The 7,005-nt window shown below is 38.0% G+C and overlaps 1 protein-coding gene across 4 annotated transcripts in view; it reads left to right on the forward strand.

Moving 5' to 3' along the window:
- TDRD3 (tudor domain containing 3) overlaps positions 1-5,672 on the forward strand; it is a 184,706-nt gene extending 179,034 nt beyond the window's left edge. For 3 of the 4 annotated variants that reach the window (XM_019524776.1, XM_019524777.1, XM_019524775.1), the window contains exon 13: positions 5,163-5,672. The gene's annotated coding sequence lies outside the window, so the exon portion shown is untranslated. The remainder of the gene's footprint in view (positions 1-5,162) is intronic. The other variant, XM_019524774.1, reaches the window with a different exon arrangement.
- The last annotated feature ends 1,333 nt before the right edge of the window (positions 5,673-7,005 follow it).

The following is a 7,005-nucleotide window of genomic DNA, read 5'->3' on the forward strand; positions in this document are numbered from 1 at the left end:
AAAGCAAGCAAGCATAATATTAGTCAGTTAAAAGAATAAAACAGTGAACTCTTGAGTCTTCCACAGGGATTCTGGTTTTCTCTGATTAAAAAAAGTTCCCAATTTTTTAATTAAAAAAGTAACCCAAAATCCACATTTCCATAATTAAAATGAAATGCCACCAATACACACACACACGCACACAGGTGTTTCATTTTAATCATAGGGAAATGTGGACTTTGGGTTCCTTTTTTAAATCCAAAAATGGCATTTTTTTAAAAATCAGAGAATACCAGGGTCCCTGGTCATCAAGTATTTTCTGCCTGTTTACATTCCTCCTATTCTTGGACCTAGAAAATATTTTAAATCTTTAAATGTTGATCAAATGTCTGTCATGGACAAAGAGAGCTTACTTAAGTCGCACCATCTTTTGTAAGTATTGATACTACATCTCTTTGCCTTGCACCTGAATTTTGAGTAATTAGTTTTACTAAGCAAGTACTTAGTTGGCTTTTGCAAGTAGCTTTATTGGTATTTCTCCGCATCTTCCACATAGCTCTACATATACGAGTTTTAGCACCACCGCAAGTTTTATTTTCTAGTGTTTTTGAGGCCTAAGGATTTGACTTCTATGTTGCTTGCATATTTCATCCAATAACTATTTAGTGCAAAATGCATAAAAAGCATGTTGGAGCAGGAAGCAGATCTCATGACTTCTTTCCTCCCACAGAGGTGTCCTCTTCCCTGGACTATAGTCAGGTTCCATCCTGCTCGCTCCCTGTTTGACTCTTGTATTCTTCCATGAAGTAGACCAGCTTCAACAAGAGCAATGGAAGATGTCCTCAGCCCTGCTGCGCTCATTACCTGTTGTGGTTAGGGAACTATGGTTTTAGCACTCCTGTAGCTGAGGAGGGGGGAGATAAAAATCTCCTCGCACTTTCTGGAAGAGTACTCTTAAGGTTATTGTGAAAAATATTTGAGTGTCGGTCTCCTACTTCTACCCAGCTTCAGCTGGTTTTTGGATGTCTAAAGAATGAGGCTTGCGCAGAGGCTAGGTGCATTCTAGAGTTCTAGTAGAGTTCAGAAGTCTGGGCAGCCATTTGAAATTAATTGAGCATGTACACTAGGCTGAGTTTAGTTATCTAGCAGTTGTTACCGGCAAAAATGGGGGTGACTAACAAAAGTAGACACTTTAATATTTTTGTGGCTGATGTGTAAGTTGAAATAGAATTCTATTTATTGAATAAAGTGCTTAAAAGTGCCACTTAGAAGTCCTAGAGGACCAGGGTATTTGAATCAGGTCTTTCTTAATGGGGCTAATAACCCCCTTATTTTAAGATGAGCAAATTACTGAATGATGAGAGTTAAGAGTAAAATTTTCTAGTAGGTAGGTTATTCTATAATTGCTCTCACTGGATTTGCTGTACCCTTCTTTGGAAGACTCTCTTACTTGCTAGAGAGAGAGAGACAGGATATTGGTTTAAATGATTAGTTGTTCTGATCAAGTGTGACAAACACCATCTACTTAACACTTTTCTAAAATGCCAAATGCAGTTCTCGTGGGAGATGGCTACATTTAGGTGTAAACTGTACAACAAAATGCACTCTAGGAGTTAATATATATTTTTAAAACTCTATACTTGATTTTAAAAGAAAATCAGGAGCAATTTTGAAAACATCTTGTGAGGTTGAGTACAATTTTTCAAAAAGTATTTATTTTTTAAATGACATCTTTAATTAATTTTCCTAGTATGTTTAAAACTCTTGCTATTTTTCATCCTCACAATTTAAAACACCATTTCTCAGCTCAAGAAATGAGATATTTTCTCTCCCTTATTTCTGCCCAGAAGCTATTTACTTGAAAATCTGCTCAAGGAAGATACTTCCAGTAGCTATTTGTCATTCAAAACTGGGGTTATTGGCCAAATGCAGAATATGGCCACTGGCAGCTTAAAGTCTGTTAAAAACTTGGCTAACATTATCAGTCTTAATACAAGATGGTATTTTGTATTTGCATCCATGCAAAACAAATATCAAGCATAATGGGGATTATGAGCATCTAATATTCTTTGCCATTGACAGCAATTGACCATGAGACAACGTAATTAGCAGACTGACTGATATCAAGATGAAAAAAATTGACTTGTTCTTTTTGCCTGTTATAAGGGGAAACATCAAGAATTATGATTAACTATACACTGTTTAAAATATAAAACGTAGCAGATAAGGTTTCAATACCAAACAAAAATAATTATGAGTAAGAATATAATATGAAATATAATAAAATATGATCCACTTTTACACCAAAAATGAATTACTTAAAACCAAATCACACTTAATTATTTGGCTGAGTGAATTCATTAATTAGGGGGGAGATTTACCATATTTACTCAAGTCTGAAATGTTTCTGATTTTAAGACAACCCTCTACAATAATTAGATTCTATGCATGGAAAATGTATTAATTTCTTGTAATTTTTCCATATATAGTATCTAATTATTGGAGGGTTGCCTCTAATAAATCCCTCCCACTGCTGCAAGAGGCAGCCAGTGGGGAAGCAGGTGATGTGGGGAGGTCAAGCAGCTTGCCCATGCTGCTTGTGCCTGTCCCTCTGCCACATCTGCCCCCTGCAGCATCTGCTCCTTATTCCCCCCCCAACTTCCCCCTCCTGTGCACCCTCCTCCAGCGCTTTAACCTTTGATCCACATTGGTAGGCTTCACCCTGTTCTATCCTGGGGCACTAAGCATGCCTCCAGCATCCAGTCATGCTGTGTACCGCTGCTATGGGACTGAGTTGGAGAGCCTAGCAGCGTGGAGAAAGGGTAAGGGGAGGGAGAGGGTCAGGTGAGAGAACAGAGCCTGGGTGTGCGTGCATGTGGAGAAAAGGCTGCAGGAGTGAGCTGGTGATGCTGGGGTGGGCAGACAGCAGCTGCGGGTATGGCATCGACCCTGGGTAGGGGCTGAAGCCTGAGCCACAGCAGCTGCCTTTCTCCTCTCCTGCCCCTAACTGGCCTCCTACTTGATTCTGGGATGGGCTTTTTTCCTCATGTTCAATGGTGGGGAAAAACCTCATCTTAGAATCAAATAAATGTAGTATTTATATGAGATCAGTGAATGCTCATATTTAAGCTTATATATTTTGTAATATTTCCAGGTAAGTCTTCAAATTTATTCCTCCTGGTCTCTGCAGTGCAGTGAGGTTTGCTGATAAATCCATTGAACAATGAAAGGGCTGTGTGAGCTTGATCTAATATAATAGGTGAAAGGCTTTAAATGTTGTCCTGTTTGTGGATGACATCAGAGGTACAGAGGCTAGAAATAGATTTCTTTCTTTCTGTTGCTTCTTATAACTTTTAATGGGGTGGCATTTCATCTGAAAAGCATAATTTGATACTGTTTTGGCAGGGAGTGAAAACTGATAATTGTTCCATTTAGAAGTTTCATTAAAGGTAAATGTAAGAAACTCATTGAGGGATAGCTTCAACTTAATTTGCCTTTCTATGTTTCTCCCTAACCCTACACGGTTGGTTAGTTATTGCTCCTCAAGGAAGTAGTTTGTATTCTTTATGCATTTTATGTACAGTTTAATTTTGTACAAGCATTAAACAGCTTCTGTAGAAGCATTAAATAGCATGCTGAAATTATATTAAAATTTTTTTAAATCTTTGAAGCTTTAAAAGATAGGTAATTTTTTAATGCCTACATCCCATTTGCAAAAGCAAATCAGAGTTTAGAAAGGTGTAACAATTGTATTGCTATCAAAGGATACTGATACATGCCATGATGATACAACTGTTATGTTTGCAAGTTTCATGTAACAATATAAACATAACAGTACCTCCCAGGTTTAACCCTGTTTCATTCAGAATCAAAGTTAGGGTGATTTAGTTCACTTGCGTTGCCAGAAACTCATGCAGATGTAACAGATCATAATAGTTGCTGCACATGTTTGCCATGCCCTTAGATTAAGATTTATTAAATGCTAAAAGATTTAAGTTCCTAAATGCTTGACCAATTATTTGAAAATGGGACTTGGGTTCATTTAAATAGTTTACTCCCAAAATGTTTTTGGTTATTTATACACATACACCCCTGCCACCTGCCCGGAGCGCAGTCCAATGCAGCCCTGGCCCCGCCCTCCCCCCGCGCAGATTGGGGGGCACGCTATGCCGGCCTGGACTAGCGGTGGGAGCACCAGTGGGAACTGATGGTTGAGCTACCAGCATGCAGTGCCAGGAGCTGCCAACCCCCCCCCCCGCACGCCTACCCAGCTCTGGCTGGGCAGCGCTTATCCCAGTCCCTCCCTCACCGTGGGGGGCGTTGATCTGCCCCACCATGCCCCTTTTCACTCCCCTTCCATCACTTAGCAGCTACATGTAGTATCAATTGTCGTAAAGATGAAACCCACGTTGGAACGTCAGAAAGAGGTGTCAATTTATAATCGTAAGTGACATTCGTTGCAACTCAAAGTCGTAAGTTGAGGACTGCCTGTAACACCGCTTATTCTGTCTGTTCAGAGCACGCTGGTTGATTCAGTAAGCATTGTGATTGGCTGCTGAGTCAACCAATTAGAATGCTCCTGACAGACAGACTAAGTCTATTATTATTACAGATTTGGTCATCACTTCAGTGCGCTCAGGGAGAGTAGGGTCTGGCAGTAGCTGCAGGGAGAAAAAGTTGGGTGACAAAGGACAAGTGGGCCACCTGAACCCCCCCCTCCAAAATTTATTTTCCCTTCTATATGAGTGGAAGGGGAACAAATTCAAGGCAAACCTCCAGTAATTAAATTCTATACCTGGAAAATTACATTAAACAGACATTTTTCATTTAATTATTGGAAGGTCATCTTTTATATTTGAGTAAATATGGTATTTCCCTATAAATGCAGTTTAAGATATGATAGGCATATTTTGTGGGGGGTGATATCTTTTATTGGATCAAGTGTATAGTTGGAATAAAGTTAGACAAGCTTTCTAATGCAAGGCATTCCTCAGGCCAGCTGAAGAAAAATGTTTTGCATTTAAAAGCTTGCCTTTTGCATAATTCCTGGACCATCATGGCTACAGCACCACCCTAACACTGAGCATCTATATGTACTCTTTTGGCTGAAAAATAGGGGTAAAGTGATCATTGCACAAAAGGCAGAGATGTTGGTTGATTACATGTCTTATCTTTTCATTTAGCAGTTTTGTCAGAAGAAAAGTCACTGTCTCACTGACAGCCCCATGTTGCTCAAGACATCTAGAAGAACTGACTTTTCCTAAGGAATAAGATGCAATACAGAAGGCTGGCGTGATCAGGACAAACTCAGAAATGACCACGCAAAAGAGACTTTTTAAAAGTTCTAGTTGTTTGAAGCAAAGTACTTTTTACAGATGAAAGAAGCAAATTGTTATTGCTGCCATCAATAAAACCACAGTGCACTATTCCATTCTTTGCCTTGTACTTTTTACTGAGCTTTATGCTTTATGCTTTTTATTGCATTTGGAATGTTCTTTGTTTCAGTCTTCCTTCCATTAGAGTAAATAGCAAAATTGTTCTCAAAAGGCAGGATTGGGCCTTTCACTTTAAATTATTTTTAGGGTAGCTTTTATAAAACATGTTAAAATATCCCTGCTAATTGTCCTAGAGTGAGACCTTAGAAATATACTTGAATGGTTGAATGACTGATTATTAAATACTAGCTTTCTTAATATTTCAGAATTTGCCTTTTATTGCACATTGTTAGAAGAGAAATTGGCCCCCTTTGGGGAATCTGCATTTCATTTTAATCCATGTATTTGTGTTATATGCACTGAAGAGTATGTAGTATGTTGAAATTTAAACTCTTGTGCACGGGACAAGTACAGGATTTGCAGTCTACCCATGTCCAAATTAAGCTTAATTTTGATATTAGTAAGAGTGAAAAGGTATCTTATATTTTGTGCTGGTTCAGTATACAGGGGTGAATTTCAAGAGGTAAGTATGAAAGTGTAAGTAGTAATAATTTCCTGGGCAGCAGGAGCTGGACCACTCTTTACTAAATTTCTTGGTATGCAAAATTCATCAGGAGCTTTCAATCTACCAGGCAAAGTATGCTGTAATTGAATTCGTATAGTATATACAGTATATAATTTACTGTATGCTTACAGATTTGCTTCAATGCTATCAGAGGCATCCCCATTGCAGTCAAACTTTAAAGTTAGCATATTCATTAGTTTTCAGGGTCAAAACTTCACAATACATGTAAAGTGAATCACAATGTCTGGACTATATTTGTGAATAGATTTGCCATTCCAGTAATTCCTAAACCATGAACACATGGCCCATATTGGGCAAACATACTGATGAAGACCTACCACAAGGATAGGTTAGAGCAGTCATTTGAATAAGAAGTATCACATTTACTTGAATATAAGATGGCCCTGATTGTAAGACACCCCCCAGGTAATTAGGTTCTTTATATGGAGAATTGACCAATTGGATGTAATATTCCAAAGAATTGTTAAAAAATCTTGACATAAAACAAATCTAAAAATATTATCTATACTTTAGCAAACTTACATGGAAACTCTTCACTAAATAAAGTTACCTAGGATACTCAGCCATCTAGCTTAATGAAGGTTCCTACTTCATATTCCAAACCAGTAACTGAAGACCAGGGTCAGTCTAATCAGTTCAACTAAATTTTACTCGTAACTACAATGACCAAATACCTAAATTATAGGTCTTATGTACTGGCCTCTGTGTGATGTTCAACCATACAGCATTACAGTTGAGGCCACTTAGTCACTATTCAGCTTCACAATGTAGGAAGCTAATAGTACTACTTAAAAAGAAGTTGTTTTTTTCCAGTAGCAGTAGTGTGTGTGTTAGAACAAGTATTATTAAGGACAGAGCCTTACAATCAGTATACCAAAGCAATCCATGAAATTGAAATTTTTACATTGCTCTGAGTCTCATGCCATGAACTGAATCCATAAAATATGGAAAAGAGTAGTCTGATTTAGTGTTATGAAAATGAGAGACAAAATCCATTTAATTTTT

This window comes from Gavialis gangeticus, unplaced genomic scaffold (assembly GCF_001723915.1).
Source record: "Gavialis gangeticus isolate Ggan-Ray unplaced genomic scaffold, GavGan_comp1, whole genome shotgun sequence".
Lineage (NCBI taxonomy): Eukaryota > Metazoa > Chordata > Crocodylia > Gavialidae > Gavialis > Gavialis gangeticus.